Below are 12,780 nucleotides of genomic sequence, written 5' to 3' on the forward strand. Positions count from 1 at the left end.
GACTGCTTGGCAAACTGGTTATTATCGATTACACTGTACGAAGAAATGCGGCGCGGTTGCCGCCCAATTAAGCCTTTTGGATGAAAGGTGCCTAAACAACTAACTATTGAGACAATACATCATCGTCGTGGTCATCATCGTCGCTGCCGTATCAAGCAAACCCTCAGACCTCAGTAGTGTTTCTCTACTGTGATCCATGTAATTTTTCGCAAGATAATGAACGTGTGTTCTGAACCGATTGTATTGTTTTCCCGTTGTCAGCTCTGCTGAACCTGAGCACCCTCGGTAGCAAGCGAAAAATTATTGTTGGATAAGCTGAATTCTGTCCTTCGGAAGTAGAAAAGGGGGACACTCCTGGTCCTGGAGCAGAACAGCATGGCACACGACCGACACTTTTTTTCTCAGCGCTTGTCAAGGGCACAAGATACTCCTGTAGTAGGTAGGTAGGATGTGCGATTTTGTCTGACCATGATGCCAGTATGCTGGGCAAGCAAATGCTGCTGCGAGCGACATGGATCGTTAGATGGTCTTCGACTTAATTTGATTTTACTAGCTGGTACTCATCCGGTCATAAAAACACGATATTTTTGATAAATTTTGGTTAGATTTTTAAAACTTTTAATTTGAAAACTTTAAAATCATACGTATAGATCTATCTTAAAAAGTACTTTATAATATAATGAATTTATAAATATATTTTAATAGAAAATAATGACTAAAACTATATATTATATATCATATCTTATCTATAATATTATGTATTTATAACTGGATAGAGAACTTAGATTTTATACCTCTTCCTAAATCGTAAGAGAATCCATGTCAACCAAGATGCATACTGCATAGTATTCTCTAAGGCTACCTCCAACAGAGGAGGCAATTCACTATGCCGATCACTTTCTTCATCCTGTAGCGTTTTTGCCGACCACTTTTGCTGATTGGAGCTCTCCAACAGAGTCCCCATCCGGTGCTATAGGAATACAGATGGATGCCAACATCGGTAACTTTGTCGAAGGAAAAAGGATTCCGTATTACTGTAGCTGCATATGACTGTTGGTCTGAGAAGAGATGGAAAGTAAAAATAGGTAAGAAATATAGTAGCTATTAGAGATGAAAAAAATAGAGAATACTGTTATAGTATTAGATAATGTTATAATAATATTATAGAGAATGAATTTTTAAATTAACTGTTAAAGATAACTAAGAAATAAGATAACTATTAAAAAAATAACAACTAAGAATCCATGGGAGGCCCATGCTGGCAACATAATGGAAATCGGTGCGTCCATAACTCGCCCGCGTCCACTATTTGTCATGATGGTATTGCTTGCCACATAGTGTACCATCTAGTCATGATTCGGGCCAGGCCATGATGAGCAGAAGCGGACAAAGCCTATAGAATCAATCGATTGGTGTACGCGCTGTCAAGCTTGACATCGTTGTTCCTTCGACCACAAGGAATTTATCGACGAGTTGTCACTTCTCAGTCGTGTTGTCGTTTTATTTTGGTAAAAATCTCAAATTAGATAATATATATAAACGTATTTATTGAAATAGATAATATAAAATTGTATTTATGAATTTACAACAGTCGTGTTGTCATTTTTATTTTAGTAAAAATCTCAAATTAGATAATATATATGAGCGTATTTATTGAAATAGATAATATAAAGTCATATTTATGAATTTAGCATCCGTATTCGGCATACAGTGTATCGAAAATAGATTTGAAGTACACGGTGTACCGAACAAAATATTTTCGGCACACCGTGAGTCGAATACGACACTGCTGCCCATATTCAGCACATGGTATGCTAAAAATCACTTGTATTTGGCACACCGTGTGTCAAATACAGGCAACAGTGCGTATTCGACACACCGTGTGCCGAAAAACCCTTTTGGTACACCGTCAGCCGTCACGTCATGTCACGCTTTATCCTTTACACTTTATTCCTTTCCGCTTTTTGCTTTATTCGGCCGGCCGGCTCGTGTGCTCCGCTGCTGCTTTCGACTGAACGTTTGCATGCTTCGCTGCCTAAAAAATGGCGCGAGCAGGAGCGCAGTAGCAGCTGAGTTTGCGCAGCAACAGTCGAGTAGAAGCGCAGCAGCAGCGCAGCGAGGAGAAGTAGTGTAAGGAGAGGAGGAGTAGCAGCGTTCGGCGTTTAGCAGCAGCAGAGCAGCGAAGAGGAGCAGCTGCAGCCAGGCCGAGCAGTAGCGCGAGGAGAGGACTGCCTTTCGTAATAGTAAGTACATAGATTATGCATGTAATTAATATTTAGATTAGAAAATATAATTAGAGTAAGTAGAGTGTTTATTCTGTTCGAATACATTGGTTAAATTGTATTAAGTTGATAAATTAGAGTACGTAAAGTATTTGCATAATTTATGATCTCGTAATAGTAATTATGATCTCGTAACAGAATCTAGCACAGTTGTCGGTGTATCAGGAACCGGGGGTCCCTGAGTCCCGAGGCCAGGCCAGCCGTCCTCCACGTGTCACCATCCCGCGAGGTCCCTCCTGCGGGATGAGGAAAATATAAGTTCCGGGAGAAGGTGCTCGGGGCCACAGCCTCTGGTCCCCGAGCACCCCAGTTCCCCGATGACCCGCAGAGTCCAAGTACCGGGAAGAAAGTGCTCGGGGAGGTGCCCGGTCACCCCCGAGCACCCTAGTCCCCCGACGATCAGAAGAGCTAAGTTCCAGGAGAGAGTGCTCGGGGGGCTGCGTACGGAAGCCCCCGAGCGCCCGGTTCCCCGAGGGTCAGTGCAAAAGTGCTCGGGAGAGAGTGCTCGGGGTTGCACGTGGCAGCCCCCGAGCACTCGGTTCCCCGAAGGTTCGTGCAAGAGTGCTCGGGAGAGAGTGCTCGGGGAGGTGAACAGTACCCCCGAGCACCCGGTGCCCCGACGACCCAGAAGGGCATCCACAGTGACGAGTGACCGGACGAGCGCCGCGTTTTTCCACCGCCCCTGTCACTTTGCCCAGAGGAAATGATGACGCCTTTCTCAGTCGTGGCATCTTGGAACTTGTGCCCCTTCCTTCCCGTTCGGGGTATGTCGCGGCCGGCGAGTGCATAAAAGGATCGGCATACCGAGAGAAGAGAACAATTGGAAAAAAGACAAGCCCAAGCAGTCGGCCGTGCCACACTCAGACGAAAACATTGCAAGCAAGCTTGAGCAGAGCTCCTGCCGAAGACCAAGGAGCCTCAAACTCTTAGTTAGACACGATATTCTTGTAACTGGATATATCCCTGAGGGATCACCCTCAGGATAAGTTATTGCATCCATACAGGAGTAGGGTATTACGCCCCCGTGCGGCCCGAACCTGTCTAAACTCCGGTGCATTTACTTCCCTTTGCACTATGTCAATCATCCCCCACTACCGGCCGTTGCATTTACTTCCACTTCCATTTATTTCTCCGACGAACTTATTCAGGATCATCCCCCCGGCCGAATCTTTAAAAAGGGGTCTCTCGGGATCCCTGCGACAGGAGTTAATCCTCCGACAGCTGGTGCGCCAGGTAGGGGGGAACATCCCTGAATCTGTTCTTTTGTTTTCTTCCGCAGGAAAAAATGGCCGGTGGACACCGTCTCCAGCGTTCCGGCTCCACTTCCAGTGAGGGAATGATGCCCGACGTCCAGGAGGCCCCAGTCGTTGCTGCGTTCCAGCAGCAGCCACTATCCGCGCGCGCGGCTTTCCCCTCCCAAGGGGACCAGGGTGCTGGGCCCAGCAGGGCCGCCGCTGCCGCCGGTGCACCGTCCGACCCCCAGCAGGTGGTCGAAACTCCGGCCGCCAGGTCCGCCTCTGGACAGCGCCGGGTGCCACTTCGGTGTAGACTCGCTTTCAGCGAGGCCGGCCCGGGGAGCGCGCTGTTTGCGGCGCATACTCTCCTCAGGCATCCGCCTGTCCAGGCAACGCCGAACACTCCGGAAGGCCGGTGGATCCAAGACGTCGTCGCCCTGGTCGGCACTGCTCGCCGCCAGGTGCTGGCCGGGAGTTCTCGCGCCACCACCCAGCGTGGCGCTGCCAGAACTGGCTCATCAACGGGCAACGTTCGCGCGGGCCGGGGGGCCTCCAGGCGGAGCGCCACCCCCCTGGCCGCGTCCGAAGCCCAGGACCTCCGCTTGCGCCTCAACGAGCACAGGGGCCACGAAGATGCGCGCGTCACTCTCGAGCGCCAGCGGGAAACCCGGCAGGAGGCCGAGGCAGAGGATCAGGCTTCCTCTTTCCCGGCCCACGATCGCCGGGAATCCCCGGCTCGCCAGCATTCGCCACCAAGGACTACCGCCCGCGCCAAGGGGTACGGCACCTGTTGCCGTGCCTTCACCACTGAACTCCGTTGGGTCAAATGGCCCTCCAAGTTCCGCCCTGAGCTGCCGGAGAAGTACGACGGGTCCATCGACCTCGTCGAGTTCCTCCAGATCTACACTACGGCCGTCCAAGCGGCCGGGGGCAGTGAAAAGGTGATGGTAAATTATTTCCATGTTGCCTTGAGGGGCTCTGCCCGTTCTTGGCTCATCAACTTACCCCCAGGGTCTATTAGCTCCTGGGATGACCTCTGCCACCAGTTTGTGGCTAATTTTCAGGGCACATTCACGCGCCCCGGTTTGGAGTGCGACCTCCACGCCGTCAAGCAACAGGAGGGGGAGATGCTACGGCGCTTTATTCAGCGCTTCAGCCAAGTCCGCAACACCATCCCGCGGGTAGCCCCCCACGCTGTCATCGTCGCCTTCCGGCAAGGCGTCCGCGACGAGCGGATGCTCGAAAAGCTAGGTACGCACGAAATCGAGACCACTGCGGAGCTCTTCGCACTGGCCGATAAGTGCGCCAAGGCGGCGAAGGCCCGGGCGTGGCATGCTCCGCGCCCCACCGCCGACCAACCAAGTTCTTCCCGTTTCGACAGGCGGGAAAAGAAGAAGAGAAGAAAGCGCGAAGCCGCTCCTGTCGAACCGGCCCAGGGCCCCACCCATAGGCCGGCCCAAGAGCCCGACCGCCAGCAAGAAAGCCGGGCGGCCGCCGACAGACGGCCCGCGCCCGCAAGGGCCCCTGCCAGGGCCCCTCCTCGGGCCCCGGCCCCCGCAAGAGCCCCGACACCCGGACAGGCTCCTGCTCCAGCTAGGGTCCCCGCTCCCGCGGGGCCCGAGCCAGGCAAATGGTGCCCCATACACCAGACCAGATGGCACGATCTCACGGAGTGTCGTACGGTCAAAGGTCTCGTTGAGCAACGCCAGAGGAAGCGCGACGAGTCCCGCGGGGGAGGCGATGCTGAGGCCGCCCCTGGCAACACCGAGCTCGGCTTCCAAGAGCCTTCATCAACGGAGGCGCCTACACGCCTTCCTCGCGACGTGGCATCAAGGTCATGCGGCGCGAGGTGTGCTCGGCAACCCCGAGCGAGGAAGCCGCTAGGCCCCTAAGGTGGTCGGACGCCCCGATCACGTTCAGCATGGCCGACCACCCCGCGAGTACTGCAGCCGTGGGGCGACTGCCCCTGGTAGTGTCCCCCACCATCTGCAATGTCAAGGTCGGCAGGGTGCTGATTGATGGTGGTGCAGGCCTCAACCTCCTCTCCAAGGAGGCTTTTGAAAAGCTGCAGGTGTCCTCCAGGCGCCTAAGGCCATCGCTCCCATTCTGCGGAGTGACACCCGGGCACTCCCTGCCGACCGGGGTGTCACCAGATCCACATGGCCGTCGAGGACGAAGAAAAAACTGCTTTTACTACTCCGGTGGGGACTTACTGTTATATGTCAATGCCTTTTGGTTTGCGCAATGCTGGGTCTTCTTTCCAGCGCGCCATTCGTATTACCCTTGATTCACAGGTTAGCCGCAACGTCGAGGCCTACATTGACGATCTCGTGGTCAAGTCCCGAGACCGCGCCACCCTGCTCGAGGACCTTGCCGAGACTTTCAACAGTCTCCGCACCACCCGCCTCAAGCTCAACCCCGAGAAGTGTGTCTTCGGGGTGCCGGCGGGCAAGCTCCTCGGTTTCTTGGTTTCCGGCCGAGGAATCGAGGCCAATCCAGAGAAGATCCGGGCCATCGAGCAGATGCGACCCCCGGCTCGACTCAAAGAGGTCCAGCGTCTCGCCGGCTGCATGGCGGCCCTCAGGCGCTTCATCTCCAAGCTCGGGGAGCGAGGGCTCCCCCTCTTCAAGCTTCTGAAGAAGACCGGTCGTTTCGATTGGACGCCGGAGGCCGAACAGGCCCTCCGTGATCTGAAGAAGTACCTCACCTCACCACCCGTGTTGGTGGCTCCCTCCGAAGGCGAGCCCCTACTGCTCTACGTATCGGCCACTCCTCAGGTCGTAAGCATGGTGTTGGTGGTGGAGCGTGACGAGTGCGCGGGGCTAGGTGCTGGGTCCCAGCTCCTGACCGCCCCCGGACACTCCCCAGTCCTCGCGGCTCCCCCTGAGCAAGGGGTCGAGCCCGAGCACTTGGCTCCCCCTGAGCAGGGGGTCGAGCCCGAGCACTTGGCTCCCCCTGAGCAAGGGGTCGAATTCGAGCACTCTACTCCTCCCGACCAGGGAGTCGAGCCCGGGCACCTGGCCAACCCCGACCGCGCCGCCGAGCCTGGGGGCTGTAACAGCCCCTCGAGTGAAGCCGCCGCCCGGGCCCGCCGGGTACAACGACCGATGTACTTTGTCAGTGAAGTCCTCCGGGAGGCCAAAGCAAGATATCCCCAGGCTCAGAAGCTGCTCTACGCCGTGCTCATCGATTCCCGGAAGCTGCGCCATTACTTTCAAGCGCACAAGGTCTCGGTGGTTACCACGTATCCGCTGGGACCCATCCTCCGAAACCGAGAAGGCACCAGGCGAGTTGTCAAGTGGGCGGTGGAGCTGGCGGAGTTCGACCAGCACTTTGTCAGTCGCCAGGCGATCAAAAGCCAGGCGCTCTCCGACTTCGTGGCAGAGTGGACACCCATCCCCGAGGTCGTCCCAGAAGAGATTTCTGTGTATCCCAGGCACGACACGCCCGGGTACTGGGTCATGCACTTCGACGGTTCCATCTCGCTGAAAGGCGCGGGGGCCGGAGTGGTTCTCACCTCCCTAACGGGTGAAGAGCTCCGGTACGTCGTGCAGTTGCAGTTCCGCGCGTCCAACAACATGGTGGAATATGAAGGTCTCATCGCCGGCCTCCGAGCTGCGGTGGGGCTCGGGATTCGTCGCCTCCTGGTCAAAGGGGACTCCCAGCTGGTGGTCAACCAGGTATCCAAAGAGTACCAGTGCACGGATCCTCAAATGGCGGCGTACGTGGCAGCGGTCAGGAAGCTGGAGAGGCGCTTCGATGGCCTGAAGTTGCGGTACATCCCTCGCCGCGACAACACTCTGGCCGACGAGCTCTCCCGCCTGGCCTCCTCCCGTGCGCGCGTCCCTGCCGGAGTCTTTGAAGAAAGACTCACACGGCCTTCCGTCCTGCCTGCCGAACAGGACGAAGGGGAAACCTCGAACTCAATTCAGGGGACCCCGGCGGTGCCCTCAGTGGGAAGCCCTGTCAGGGTGCCGCCGTCCGGCGAGTGTACTGCACTCGCTGAATGTTCTCAAGATGCCTCGTGGATGTCCAACATCCGAGGGTACTTGAAGGAAAAGTCCCTCCCCGGGGATGAGGCGTTTGCCGAAAGAGTTGTTCGGCAGTCCAAACGCTATGCTATAGTAGATGGGGATCTCTACCGGCGTAGCGCAGGAGGTGTCCTCCTGAAATGTATCTCCCGGGCAGAAGGCGGTGAGCTTCTCGCTGAGATCCACGAGGGCGAGTGCAGTGGCCATTCATCGTTCCGCACGCTGGTCGGGAAGGCCTTTCGGTAAGGTTTCTACTGGCCTACAGCTCTCCAGGATGCTTCCGAGCTGGTTCGGCGCTGCAGGGCGTGCCAGTTCCATGCAAAGCAGATTCACCAACCAGCTCAGGCTCTTCACACCATCCCCCTGTCATGGCCTTTCGCGGTCTGGGGGTTGGACATTCTGGGTCCATTCCCCCGAGCAATCGGGGGCTATGAGTACCTCTACGTCGCCATCGACAAGTTCACCAAGTGGCCGGAGGCGGTCCCAGTCATCAAGGTGACCAAGAACACGACGCTCCAATTTATCCGCGGCATCACCAGTCGCTTTGGTGTCCCGAACCAGATCATCACCGACAACGGCACCCAGTTCACGAGTGCCCTATTCGGGGACTACTGCGAAGACCTCGGCATCAAGCTCTGCTTTGCCTCCGTCGCTCATCCTCGGAGTAACGGGCAAGTCGAGCGCGCCAATGCGGAGATACTGAAGGGCCTCAAAACCCGGACCTATGACGTGCTTGCAAAGCATGGGAGGGGATGGGTGGACGAGCTGCCCGCCGTGCTGTGGGCTAATCGGACCACGCCAAGCCGCGCCACCGGGGAGACTCCATTCTTCTTAGTGTACGGCGCTGAGGCGGTCCTCCCCTCCGAGCTCACTCTAGGCTCCCCTCGGGTCCACGCCAGCCTCGGCCTCGTCCGCGACGAAGGGCCCATCCGCAGTCTTCGTGCCATCACCTGCCAATGGGCTCGGGGGCTACTGTCGGTGTATCAGGAACTGGGGGTCCCTGAGTCCCGAGACCAGGCCAGCCGTCCGCCACGTGTCACCATCCCGTGAGGTCCCTCCTGCAGGATGAGGAAAATCTAAGTTCCGGGAGAAGGTGCTCGGGGCCACAGCCTCTGGTCCCCGAGCACCCCAGTTCCCCGATGACCCGCAGAGTCCAAGTACCGGGAAGAAAGTGCTCGGGGAGGTGCCCGGTCACCCCCGAGCACCCTAGTCCCCCGACGATCAGAAGAGCTAAGTTCCAGGAGAGAGTGCTCGGGGGGCTGCGTACGGAAGCCCCCGCGCGCCCGGTTCCCTGAGGGTCAGTGCAAAAGTGCTCGGGAGAGAGTGCTCGGGGTTGCACGTGGCAGCCCCCGAGCACTCGGTTCCCCCAAGGTTCGTGCGAGAGTGCTCGGGAGAGAGTGCTCGGGGAGGTGAACAGTACCCCCAAGCACCCGGTGCCTCGACGACCCAGAAGGGCCCCCGAGGGGCCCGCCGATGAGGTGTCAACTAGTCAGAGGTCCGAGGCCACATTTAATAGGCGTGCGCGGCCTGACATCCCCAACTGCTCCTACCACAGTGTCAGTCCCTGCCATGCTTTGGCAGAGAGGCGTGGGGCCATTAATTGTACGGGTCTCGTCCCGTATCATCCGGTGTGTCTCGGGATAACATCGCCAGGATCAAGGCGTTCCGCCTGCCGCCCTGCCGTGGCAGAGGAACAAGACAGGGCGGGCACGCCGGGTGCCTCTGTGGCTGTCCGGTGGGCCCTCTCAACGGTGCCCGTCGCCAGGGCGTCCACAGTGATGAGTGACCAGACGCGCGCCGCATTTTTCCACCGCTCCTGTCACTTCGCCCAGAGGAAATGATGACGCCTTTCTCAGTCGTGGCGTCTTGGAACTTGTGCCCCTTCCTTCCCGTTCGGGGTATGTCGTGGCCGGCGAGTGCATAAAAGGATCGGCATACCGAGAGAAGAGAACAATTGGAAAAAAGACAAGCCCAAGCAGTCTACCGTGCCACACTCAGACGAAAACATTGCAAGCAAGCTTGAGCAAAGCTCCTGCCGAAGAACAAGTAGCCTCAAACTCTTAGTTAGACACGATATTCTTGTAACCGGATATATCCCTGAGGGATCCCCCTCAGGATAAGTTATTGCATCCATACAGGAGTAGGGTATTACGCCCCCGTGCGGCCCGAACCTGTCTAAACTCTGTTGCATTTACTTCCCTTTGCACTAGGTCGATCATCCCCCACCACCGGCCGTTGCATTTACTTCCACTTCCATTTATTTCTCCGACGAACTTATTCAGGATCATCCCCTCGGCCGAATCTTTAAAAATGGGTCTCTCGGGATCCCTGCAACAGGAGTTAATCCTCCGACAACAGTGTATTGGATACGTGATCTCCAATTGCCCTGATAACTTGGTACTTACTCAATAAATGTATTGGATACCTTTACAGTTGATTCCGTTTGCGTTCCAGGAGTATGCGCAAGATTAAGGAGTTAGACCCTCGATTCCACGAGCCATTCGCACGGGCAGAACTACTACTGTTTGCTCTCATGATGGTCAGAGCTCCCATGTATGGCGGTGGCAGGACTCCCCTCCTGCTGATTGAGGTGTCACTGCTCACAGGCCTCGTCGACCGCTGGCGTTCTGAGACGCACACGTTCTATTTTTCTTGTGGAGAGATGATCGTAACTTTACGGGACGTGGCTATGCTGATCGGGCTGCCGCAGGGGCACCCAGTTAGTACTTTCATGACCAGCAATGGAGCAGTAGAAGAGTTATATTTAGACCAGGTAATTATTTGTTATGTAATGCACTTTATATATTCTAGTGTTATTCATGCTTCATTGAGTCTCTGCATCTTATAGGTTTGGTGTGCAATATGACATGAAGGATGTTAGGCTCTCCATGTCATGGATTCATGGGCTACCACAGTTCGGTTCTTGCCCACTGGATGCGGACGAGACTACAATTATAGAGCATTACGAGGTGTACTTGTACATCATGCTAGGAGGCATCATGTTCTGCAATACGGTAGCGATTATGTACTTCCTCATATTGTATGGTTAGCGAGTCAGCTCATGTTACGTCCCTACGTCATGCAAAAGTGGGGAACGAGAGCTTACCACAATCAATCACAAAAATGCCCCAAAGGAAAAATGAAGGTGAGCCAGTTGAGACCTAACGATGGTATGGAACCTTAGGAAGTAGACATACCGAATTTGAATCCTCCCACGTAGGAAGAAACCAGTGAAAATACGTGCGCTAAAATTGACGCTGGTAAACTAAAGAACCTTGCTCCTACAGTAAAAATAATGAAGAGCAAGATGAAGAAGCACCTAAAAATGCAACTCATGATGAAATAGCAATAAACTATGTGCATTCAGGGAAATTCTATAACAAAGTAACCACAATAGTTGATATATACTTCGCAAATAAAATTACTACAATTATAGATCATGACCCTAAGCCTGCATCGCTCACTGAATGTAGAATAAGGTCTGTCGGTGAATCAGGAACCAGGGGTCCCCGAATCTCGAGGCCAGGCCAGCAGTTTGCCACGTGGCACCCTCCCGCGGGGATCATCTCCGCGAGGCACGGAAACACTAAGTCCCGGGAGAGGGCGCTCGAGGCCACGAACAGTGGTCCCCGAATACCCGAGTCCCCCGATGATCTGCGAAGACCAAGTACCGGAAAGAGAGTGCTCGGGGTCATGAATAATGACCCCCGAGCACCCAAGTCCCCCGACGACCAGAAAAGCCGAGTACCGAGAAGGGTGTGCTCGGGGCCGCGAACAGTGGCCCCAGAGCACCCGAGTACCCTGAGGACCCAAGGAAGGTAGTTCCGGGAGAGAGTGTTCGGGGCTGTGAACAGCGGCCCCCGAGCACTCGGTTCCCCGAGGATCCGAACAGTCAATCCCGGGAGAGAGTGCTCGGGGCCGTGAACAGTGGCCCCCGAGCACTCGGTTCCCCGAGGAGCGAGAGAGGGCATTTTCGAGAGAGAGTGCTCGGGGATGTGACCAGTGACCCCCGAGCACTCGGTTCCCCGACGGCCCAAGAAGTCTTTCGTCGGTGGCCCCCACAGAGGTCCAGCGGTGAGGTGTCAGCCTGTGAAAGGCCTGATGCCGCATTTAAGAGGGTGCGTGGCCTGTCACCTCCAACTGCTCCTGCCACGCTCGGTGTCAGTCCCTGCCGCATTCTGGCAGAAGGGCGTGGGGACATTTAATGCACGGGTCCCATCCCGCGTCATCCGGCGCACCTCGGGATAGCATCGCAAGGCCCAAGGCGCCCCGCCTGCCGCCCTACTGTGTCAGGGGAACAAGACCGGGCGGGCACGCCGGGCTGCTCTGCGACTGCCTGGTGGGCCCTCTCCACGGCGCCCGTTGCCAGCGCCATCATGACGATCGAGACCGGGCAGGGGGCGCGTTTTCAACCCCGCCGTCACTTCGCGCAGCAGCTCATAATGATCGCTTTTCCATTTATGGCGCCTTAGAACTCGTGCCCTCCCTTTCGGGGCACGCTACCGCCAGCGGGTATTTAAGGGAGCCAGCGGGCACGGACAAATCAGAGAACTCTCATACACACACAAGGACTCTCAGAGGCAAAGAGGTCAGATCCAGCTCTCCAGCGCTCAGTATGGCACTCTGAGAGATTGAGGAACTCTAGAGCACAGGCGCTAAGACTCGAAGGACCCTTAGTACTAGCACAGAAGCTGAGACCCCGAAGAACAAGGAGCCCGAAGCTCTAGGATAGACAAACATTCTTGTAACCAGCAACATTCCTGAGAGACATTCTTATGGCATTTATAGCATCTACACAGGAGTAGGGTATTACGCTCAGTGCGGCCCTAACCTGTCTAAAAATCCCTCCAGTGCATTTACTGCATTCTGCATTAGATCATTCCACCCCACCTACCACTGCATTTATATCCATTTATTTCTTCCGCAAACATATTCAGAATCATCCCCCCGGCCGAATCTCAAAAAGGGGTCCCTCCGGATCCCTGCGATAGGAGTTCACCCTTCGACAAGGTCAGATTGAGAAGACTGATAGAAGACAATAATAGCTGAATTATTGTCCCTAAACAAAAGAGTGGTTTTTGGATCAGTATGCCGCACACCTCCCCACATCAAACCAATATGATATAAGTAGGTTTTTATTCGTAAGAGGAATGAAATTGTGAGGAACAAAGCATGACTAGTTGCACAAAGTTTCACTCAACGACCAGGCATTGATTATGAAGAAACCTATTC

This window comes from Phragmites australis, chromosome 14, assembly GCF_958298935.1.
Source record: "Phragmites australis chromosome 14, lpPhrAust1.1, whole genome shotgun sequence".
Lineage (NCBI taxonomy): Eukaryota > Viridiplantae > Streptophyta > Magnoliopsida > Poales > Poaceae > Phragmites > Phragmites australis.